Raw genomic sequence first — 10916 nt, 5'->3', positions numbered from 1 at the left:
CAGGCCCGAAAATCTTTAATTTTTTAATTTTTCTGTTTTTATAAAATATTTATATAAACAAATAAAAACTTATATTATAAAAACTTAATATAAAAATAAAGAAACTTTATAATTTTATATATATATTTAACAAACTGTTAAAAATATATATATTTTATTTTTCTTTTTATATTTTTGTATTTTTAAAACGTATTTTTACAAAAGTAAATTAAAAATCTTTTTTTTTATATATATATATAGCGTTTCGCTTCCAGCGTTTAAGCAGTTCCCCGGCAGCGGCGCCAAAAATAATTGATGTGCGTAGAGGTGTATACGAAATAGTTATATATTTGTTATGAAATACTATTAAATACGATACAATTTTACACAAGTTATTTATTTATTTATAGAGTGGATATACCTAATCCTTTCTACAACACTTATAGGCAGTGTATCTAATCGTACAGTAGTGTAGTTTTTAGTAAGTCCGGTTCGTTCCACAGGGAGCTAGCCAAGTTTAACGCTATATTTTTTAAACTATATTTTATATATATATATATATATATATATATATATATATATATATATATATATATATATATATATATATATATATATATATATATATATATATATATATATATATATATATATATATATATATAAGTAGTATTATTATTATAAAAGGGGGTTTTTACTGTTTAATGACCGGTTTGTCGATTTTAAAATTTTAGTCGCAGTTAAAACCTAATGTAAAATATTAAAAATAAATATAAGTTAATTAAAAGCGTAAAGTAAATGACGATAATAAAAGTGCGATAAATTAAAATGCGATAAATAAAAGTGCAATTAAATAAAATGACAGTAAATAAAAATGCGATGAAATATGAAATAAAGGAATTATGCTTATTTAAACTTCCGTAATCATGATGTTTGACGTGTTGATTTTAATTTGTTACCATGGGTTAATTGTCCTTTGTCCTAGATTATTCGATATGTCCATCTGGTTTTTGTCCATAACAGTCCATCAGTCATAAATATAAAGTGCGAGTGTCCTCGTCAAATTATTCTAATATCCGAAGTCAAATATTCCAACTAATTGGGGACTTAAACTATAATTACACCAATTTTCCTTGTATGTAATTCACCCCTGTTTTAATAAGTCCATTAACTATTAATCCATTCCCGTGTCCAGTTAAAGGAACGATTATTAGTACTTATAAATATCCCGCCCATCGTGTCCGATCGAGTGTATGTGGTTATTTATAGGTACGTCCAATTGTAATTTTTATATTAAATTGATGAACTATCATTCAATTAAACAAATATAAATATCATTAATAGCCCATAGTCTAATTTCCACAAGTGTCGTTCTTTTGTCCAAACCCCAATTATGGTACAAAGCCCAATTACACCGTCTTTAATATTTTAGCCCAACATCACGATTACTTCAATTTGAATAAGCATAATAATAACTTAGCTACGAGACATTAATTTAAAAAGGTTGAACATAACTTACAATGATTAATAATAGCGTAGCGTTACACGGACAGAATTTCGACTTACACACTTACAACATTCGCTAACATACCCTTATTATTATTAATCTTAAATTAAAATTAAAATTATATATATATATATATATATATATATATATATATATATATATATATATATATATATATATATATATATATATATATATATATATATATATATGTGAGAGATAGAGAGTAGAGAAAGATGTGTTAACATTCGTCCGAAAATGCTGAAATTTATAGATGTGGCCAGGTATCTGCTGCCATGCGATCGCATGGCATTTGTGCCTTCTGGCTATGCGATCGCATGGCCTGGGAATCCAGCTCACAAATGTTTGTTTGCTAGTTTGCCGACGGTTTTATATATAATATATATATATATATATATATATATATATATATATATATATATATATATATAATTTTAAGAATTAATTATATATTATATTATATTCATGTGCATAGTTGACTTGTAATTTTTAGTCCGTTGCGTCGAGCGTTGAGAGTTGACTCTGGTCCCGGTTCCGGATTTTCGAACGTCCTTTCGTACTATTTAATATCTTGTACTTTGCATTTTGCGACTCGTACTCTTGTAATTTATACACGTTTCTCATCAATAATTTTAACCACTTTGATTGTACTTTGTACTTTTGAGTTTTTTGGTCGTTTGAGTCTTCAATTCGTCGAATCTGTCTTTTGTCTTCACCTTTTATTATTTAAACGAATATCACTTGTAAATAGAACAATTGCAACTAAAAGCTTGTCTTTCTTGAGGGATAATGCTATGAAATATATGTTCGTTTTTAGCATTATCATATAGAAAAGAAAGAAAAGGGATGATGATTTCGGCAGAATGCGCGGCCTTTTATAGGACAATTTGATCATGTGCTGCTCCGCGATCGTGATATTTTTGTGCCTCATAGCTCCGCAGTCGCGGAGCTTTGGAGTCCAGCTCACCAAAATGAATTAAACGTGGGATGCTGATAAATATAATATATAATATTATATATAATTAATTATATATTATATTATATTCTTGTGCATAGTTGACTTGTACTTTCAGGTCCGTTGAGTCGTACGTTGATAGTTGGTTCATGTCTTGGTTCCGAATTTTCGAACGCCTTTTCGTACACTTAGATATCTTGTACTTTACGTTTCGCGGCTTGTACTTTTGTAATTTTTAGACGTTTCTTAGTAATAATTTGACTACTTGGATTGTATCTTGTACATTTTAGCTTTTTGGTCATTTGCGTCTTCAAATCGTCGAATGTGTCTTTTGTCTTCACCTTTTATTATTTAAACGAATATTTTATTTAAACGAATATTACTTGGAATTAGAACAATTGCAACTAAAAGCTTGTCTTTCTGGAAAGATAATGCTATGAAATATATGTTCGTTTTTAGCATTATCATATATATATATATATATATATATATATATATATATATATATATATATATATATATATATATATATATATATATAATAGTGGTAGGATCAAGAGAGAAGTAACCAATCGGGGGAAACATTTTTTTTCGTTTTTTGAAAAAACTTTGTTCACGAACATTATAGCTTAGATGAAAATATGAACATTTAATAAAGACACTTTGTGATAAATGTTTTTATTTTGGCGGAAAAACGCTCGAAGAATTAATATATAACAATTATCGTGTTTTTCGAGCGTATGTTGAGGTTTTAGATATTAGGGTTTATATATTAAGGTTTAGATATTAAGGTTTATAGGGTTTAGATATTAAGATTTAGAAATTTAGGGTTTAGAGTTTAAATTTAGGGTTTAGATTTAGGATTTATATTGAGTTTTTAATACGAACGTTTTTGAGTTTAGGGTTTAGGGTTTAGGGTTCGGTGTTTTGGGTTTATGGAATAAACCCAAAACACCAAACCCTAAACCCTAAACTCTAAATCGGGCTAAATTTTACTTCACAAAACATAAAAAAAAAAAAAAAAAAAAAAAAAAAAAAAAAACGTTAACATTCTTCACGAATAATATTATCTCGAGTGTTATTTTTATCGATCGTTTTTCCGCCAAAATAATAACATTCATCACGAAGTGTCTTTTTTAAATGTTCATATTTTTGTATTATCTTGATTCCTGAAAAAAAATTCCAAAAAAACGAAAAAAAAAAAATTTGCTTCCCCCCGCTTCCCCCCGATTGGTTACTTCCCATATATATATATATATATATATATATATATATATATATATATATATATATATATATATATATATATATATATATATATATAGAGAGAGAGAGAGAGAGGGGCGGAGACAAGGGGAGACTGAGAGGTGCTCAGCCTCACCCAAGTCCCAAATAATGCCCAAATCGCGTTATATTTTATACCCAAATACTTATAAGTCTCCCTAAATGATCAAGTCTGAATTGTATTATTACAACAACAACAACAACAACAAAACCTATACCTACAAAAGTGGGTATGAGGATGTAAGATTTAGACAATCCTTCCGCTATCATAGAATAAAGAAAATCCTTCCTCAAAAGTAGAGAAAGTCATCCACCTCAATTTTCTATGGATAGAGAGATTGTTTCCGAATGAACCTCCAACCAATAAGTAGGTTAAAAATAAAAAAGTGAGACGCCATGAAAATGTTTGAATCATGAATTGAGTTTTAAACATGTCTAGTTGTATTTTTATATTCAAATAATTGTAACTTATGTATTTATTTTAATCGTACGTTTAATGTATTTAAAAATTAATGTTGTTTATTTTTTCTTCAAATAATATTTTGCCATGGCTTGTTAATATAGGTTTTTTTTCCCCTGTAATTATCTGTTTATTGAGTAAGCCATCCTCCTCTGGCTTCGCCTATATATATATATATATATATATATATATATATATATATATATATATATATATATATATATATATATATATATATATATAAGTGGTTGGCCCACCGTGTTGATGAGGTTTTTTTGTTAGGGATTAACGAACAGATGGGATAATTTTATAACATAAGCTTACATAAAGTTAATAGCTTACATGAGTTTACATAAGAATACATAGGGATACAAAAGTTTATAGCAGTGCAAAAGGTGACTCAAAACGTGGTACAGAATGTGCAAAAGTTAAGAAGATAGGTGCTTCAAAATATGGTGCGAAGAGGCTAAATCTGAGATTGTGGCCTGCTTCTTTATTCCTTCTTTTTCTTCTGTTCTTTTGCGGGCGTATTTGTAATCACAGTAGGAACAATTTTGTTAGTCACAAAATAAACATAAGGGATGCATACAAACTAATCTCATTCCTAACTAAAAAAGTAAAAATTGCATAAAAACCAAAATGTAAATTCTAGTCGTTGACATCTTACTATGCAGAGTACTTGTAACTTCCCATCTTATTCTTCACAAAAAATTGACAGTATCATATAACATAGCAGATACATAACTAAAAAGGTATGTGATCATTCTGGAAAATAATAATAATAAAAATATTCATTAACCAACACATAACTTAATGAGTCATCAAATCAACAACGAATAACTTATTGTACGGAAATTAAAGTTTGAGAGTGAATTATACCTAATATATTAAACGTAAATAAATATCTAATTAAATGGCATATGAAGAAACATTATTTTAGATCATGGTATAATGAAGAAACACATGTACTTCAAAGAATGATGACAACATTTAAGCAGCGAACAAAAAAGCGTATATCACACATAGGAAAACAAAAAACACATGTCGTAACATTAGTATAATTTAAGTTGAAAACTTACAGGGAGAAAATCTCAGTTTTCAAAGTCAAACGTACCTTCGGGGGGTTAATATCTGAGAAAACATAAACTCAGCGACCTGTGCAGTAGCAACATATGGTGTTGGTACAGAATCAGTGCTAACAACTACATATAAAGCAAAATATAAATCAAATATGGTGAATTAAACCATTGTACACAAAAAAAACTGTTGTTGTGAGCACAAAACATACCTTCGGGAATTAATAGCTCATTATTGGTAGTGTGCACGAAATCAGCAGCTTGTGCAATTGTTAGACGGTCAATGACCACAACTATATAACTCGATATTTGATAGTTTAAATAAAATATGAAGCGCCAAAACATCGAACAAAATATAAATTGTAAGTAACACTATTACTTGAAACACGTGGAGCATAGATGAACTCATGATAAAAATAATAAAAATAATACCTTTAACGATTGTGAATGAATGCAATATTCAGAAAAGAAAACCACAAAATACTGTATCATAAGCCTCTTGGGCGTTGTATTCTGGTAACCCATGATATTACCCTGCACATAAAGAAAAAAAGGCACTACCTGCAATTTTGTTTCCGTTAATTTTATTAAGTAACAGTGATCATGATTATGATAATATCGCTCGGATATTACCTGGAATGGTGGAGTTAGGTAGCTCAGGTCTCAATTAGAAGCCTGGTTTGTTTGTTTGCGTATCTATGATAGCTTTGGGAAGTTTAGATAAGGTCAGCAAAATTGTAAAACATAAGACATAGGCTCAGGTAAGTGGGTAAAATCAGGAGAGAGAATAGGAATCGTCATGGCTGCAAACTCTAATTTGCCCCGCCAAGATACAAAACCATTTTTCCTCGTTCCTCGACCCAACTCATAAGAATTCATAATCACAGCCTTTTTTATTAACCTTCTTTCTATGAACATGATTTATTGTTATTCGGAACTATCAGCATGATGAAACATAATCGTTTATACAAATGTGTACCTTTATTAAAGAAGACCACTCAAAAACAGCGTTGGTAATCATTGTGGATCTCTTTGAGGCTCAGACATATGCGTAAGCCAAGCGATAGAGATGAATCGCCACGGTTGCAATCCAAAGATTGCCCTCCAGTAAACGAAAACATTTATTGAAGTCGCCCAATCCACGTCCAATATGTTTACCATCACGGCCTAGATTTTTATACCATAGAAAACAGAAGAAGATGATAATTGTAAAGACGAAAATTCCATTTAGGAATAAAATAATGGCGTCAACAGTAATCGCCAAGGTTTAAATGGTATATATATATATATATATATATATATATATATATATATATATATATATATATATATATATATATATATATATATATATATATATATATATAAATACTATCATAAATATGATAAAACAGACCACTATGGTTGCAACTCAAATGGTGCCATGCCAAGACGTGGTCGGTTTTCCACAGCGCGAGGCTCAAGTTATAAGACTTTGTAATCACAATCTCGCATATTGAAATGTCCCGTTTATATTGATTATAAACGTTCCATATTAATTGATTTCGTTGCGAGGTTTTGATCTCTATATGAGACGTTTTTCAAAGACTGCATTCATTTTTAAAACCACCATAACCTTTATTTTATCAATAAAGGTTTTAAAAACATTACGTAGATTATCAAATAATGATAATCTAAAATATACTGTTTACACACGACCATTACATAATGGTTTACAATAGAAATATATTACATCGACATATGTTTCTTGAATGCAGTTTTTACACAATATCATACAAACATGGACTCCAAATCTTGTCCTTATTTTAGTATGCAACAGCGGAAGCTCTTAGTATTCACCTGAGAATAACTGAAATGTCCCGTTCTTATTGATTAAAAACGTTCCATATTAATTGATTTCGTTGCGAGGTTTTGACCTCTATATGAGACGTTTTTCAAAGACTGCATTCATTTTTAAAACAAACCATAACCTTTATTTCATAGATAAAGGTTTTAAAAAGCTTTACGTAGATTATCAAATAATGATAATCTAAAATATCCTGTATACACACGACCATTACATAATGGTTTACAATACAAATATGTTACAACAAAATAAGTTTCTTGAATGCAGTTTTTACACAATATCATACAAGCATGGACTCCAAATCTCGTCCTTATTTAAGTATGCGACAGCTCAAGCTCTTAATAATCACCTGAGAATAAACATGCTTAAAACGTCAACAAAAATGTTGGTGAGTTATAGGTTTAACCTATATATATCAAATCATAATAATAGACCACAAGATTTCATATTTCAATACACATCCCATACATAGAGATAAAAATCATTCATATGGTGAACACCTGGTAACCGACATTAACAAGAGGCATATATAAGAATATCCCCATCATTCCGGGACACCCTTCGGATATGATATAAATTTCGAAGTACTAAAGCATCCGGTACTTTGGATGGGGTTTGTTAGGCCCAATAGATCTATCTTTAGGATTCGCGTCAATTAGGGTGTCTGTTCCCTAATTCTTAGATTACCAGACTTAATAAAAAGGGGCATATTCGATTTCAATAATTCAATCATAGAATGTAGTTTCACGTACTTGTGTCTATTTTGTAAATCATTTATAAAACCTGCATGTATTCTCATCCCAAAAATATTAGATTTTAAAAGTGGGACTATAACTCACTTTCACAGATTTTTTTTACTTCGTCGAGAAGTAAGACTTGGCCACTGTTGATTCACGAACCTATAACAATATATACATGTATATTAAAGTATGTTCAAAATATATTTACAACACTTTTAATATATTTTGATGTTTTAAGTTTATTAAGTCAGCTGTCCTCGTTAGTAACCTACAACTAGTTGTCCACAGTTAGATGTACAGAAATAAATCGATAAATATTATCTTGAATCAATCCACGACCCAGTGTATACGTATCTCAGTATTGATCACAACTCAAACTATATATATTTTGGAATCAATCTCAACCCTGTATAGCTAACTCCAACATTCACATATAGAGTGTCTATGGTTGTTCCGAAATATATATAGATGTGTCGACATGATAGGTCGAAACATTGTATACGTGTCTATGGTATCTCAAGATTACATAATATACAATACAAGTTGATTAAGTTATGGTTGGAATAGATTTGTTACCAATTTTCACGTAGCTAAAATGAGAAAAATTATCCAATCTTGTTTTACCCATAACTTCTTCATTTTAAATCCGTTTTGAGTGAATCAAATTGCTATGGTTTCATATTGAACTCTATTTTATGAATATAAACAGAAAAAGTATAGGTTTATAGTCGGAAAAATAAGTTACAAGTCGTTTTTGTAAAGGTAGTCATTTAAGTCGAAAGAACGACGTCTAGATGACCATTTTAGAAAACATACTTCCACTTTGAGTTTAACCATAATTTTTGGATATAGTTTCATGTTCACAATAAAAATCATTTTCTCAGAATAACAACTTTTAAATCAAAGTTTATCATAGTTTTTAATTAACTAACCCAAAACAGCCCACGGTGTTACTACGACGGCGTAAATCCGGTTTTACGGTGTTTTTCGTGTTTCCAGGTTTTAAATCATTAAGTTAGCATATCATATAGATATAGAACATGTGTTTAGTTAATTTTAAAAGTCAAGTTAGAAGGATTAACTTTTGTTTGCGAACAAGTTTAGAATTAACTAAACTATGTTCTAGTGATTACGAGTTTAAACCTTTGAATAAGATAGTTTTATATATATGAATCGAATGATGTTATGAACATCATTACTACCTAAAGTTTAGTAGGTAAACCTACTGGAAGTGACAAGAAATGATCTAGCTTCAAAGGATCTTGGATGTCTTGAAAGTTCTTGAAGTAGGATCATGACACAAAAACAAGTTCGAGTAAGATTTTTACTCGAATTAAGATAGTTTATAGTTATAGAAATTGAATCAAAGTTTGAATATGAATATTACCTTGAATAAGAAAGATAACCTACTGTATATAACAAAGGTTTCTTGATCTTAGATGATTACTTGGAATGGATTAGAAAGCTTGGAAGTAAATTAGTAAACTTGAAGGGATTTTTGAAGTGTTCTTGAAGTGTTCTTCATATGATGATTATAGCTTGATTCTTGAAGTGATTTTTGATGAAGATGATGATTAACTACTGGAAAAATACGTTCATAATAGTGTGTGTGTGTTGAGAGAGAATTAGAAAGAGAATTAGAAGTGAAATGGAGTGAATGATGAGTGGTAATTGGTGAGTGGTGAGTGGGGTTAAAAGGAGTTCTAGTTAGTTGACTAGCTCATGGTAGAAGTTAAAATTGATTAGTCATACATGACATAATCAAGAGTGGAATCCCATGCTAGTTCCTATTGGTATATACCCATAGTAAGTACGTTTTGAAGCTGTGTATAATACGGGTAAGAATACGACTAGAATTCTTGATGAAAGAAAAGAATGGGAAAGTAACTGTAACCATTTTCGTTAAGTATGAGTGTTTTGATATATGTCTTGAAGTCTTCCAAAAGTATTTTAATACATCTAAATACACTACATGTATATACATTTTAACTGAGTCGTTAAGTCATCGTTAGTCGTTACATGTAAGTGTTGTTTTGAAACCTTTAAGTTAACGATCTCAATTAATGTTGTTAACCCATTGTTTATTATATCTAATGAGATGTTAAATTATTATATTATCATGATATTATGATATATTAATATATCTTAATATGATATATATATACATTTAAATGTCGTTACAACGATAATCGTTACATATATGTCTCGTTTCGAAATCCTTAAGTTAGTAGTCTTGTTTATATGTATATAACTCATTGTTAATATACTTATGGAGATACTTACTTATCATAATCTCATGTTAACCATATGTATATCCATATATATATGGTCATGTCGTTTTTACAAGTTTTAACGTTCGTGAATCGCCGGTCAACTTGGGTGGTCAATTGTCTATATGAAACATATTTCAATTAATCAAGTCTTAACAAGTTTGATTGCTTAACATGTTGGAAACATTTAATCATGTAAATATCAATCTCAATTAATATATATAAACATGGAAAAGTTCGGGTCACTACAGTACCTACCCGTTAAATAAATTTCGTCCCGAAATTTTAAGCTGTTGAAGGTGTTGACGAATCTTCTGGAAATAGATGTGGGTATTTCTTCTTCATCTGATCTTCACGCTCCCAGGTAAACTCAGGTCCTCTACGAGCATTCCATCGAACCTTAACAATTGGTATCTTGTTTTGCTTAAGTCTTTTAACCTCACGATCCATTATTTCGACGGGTTCTTCGATGAATTGGAGTTTTTCGTTGATTTGGATTTCATCTAACGGAATAGTGAGATCTTTTTTAGCAAAACATTTCTTCAAATTCGAGACGTGGAAAGTGTTATGTACAGCCGCGAGTTGTTGAGGTAACTCAAGTCGGTAAGCTACTGGTCCGACACGATCAATAATCTTGAATGGTCCAATATACCTTGGATTTAATTTCCCTCGTTAACCAAATCGAACAACGCCTTTCCAAGGTGCAACTTTAAGCATGACCATCTCTCCAATTTCAAATTCTATATCTTTTCTTTTAATGTCAGCGTAGCTCTTTTGT

General features: G+C 29.9%; 1 long non-coding RNA gene across 2 annotated transcripts; it reads right to left on the bottom strand.

Moving 5' to 3' along the window:
• Positions 1 to 4514: 4514 nt before the first annotated feature.
• Positions 4515 to 6533, bottom strand: LOC139848323 (uncharacterized). Of its 2 annotated transcripts, none has more exons than XR_011759911.1 (3): positions 5495 to 6533; positions 5321 to 5408; positions 4515 to 4722 (listed from the first exon to the last, which is right to left on the bottom strand). It is a non-coding gene; the product is annotated as an uncharacterized lncRNA (long non-coding RNA). The 2 variants fall into 2 exon arrangements; XR_011759912.1 differs by having other exon boundaries at positions 4515 to 4717.
• Between the last annotated feature and the right edge of the window lie 4383 nt (positions 6534 to 10916).

This window comes from Rutidosis leptorrhynchoides, chromosome 5, assembly GCF_046630445.1.
Source record: "Rutidosis leptorrhynchoides isolate AG116_Rl617_1_P2 chromosome 5, CSIRO_AGI_Rlap_v1, whole genome shotgun sequence".
NCBI classification, from domain to species: domain Eukaryota; kingdom Viridiplantae; phylum Streptophyta; class Magnoliopsida; order Asterales; family Asteraceae; genus Rutidosis; species Rutidosis leptorrhynchoides.
The sequence above is the reverse complement of the archived record's forward strand: the minus strand, read 5'-3'. Positions and strand labels throughout refer to the sequence as shown.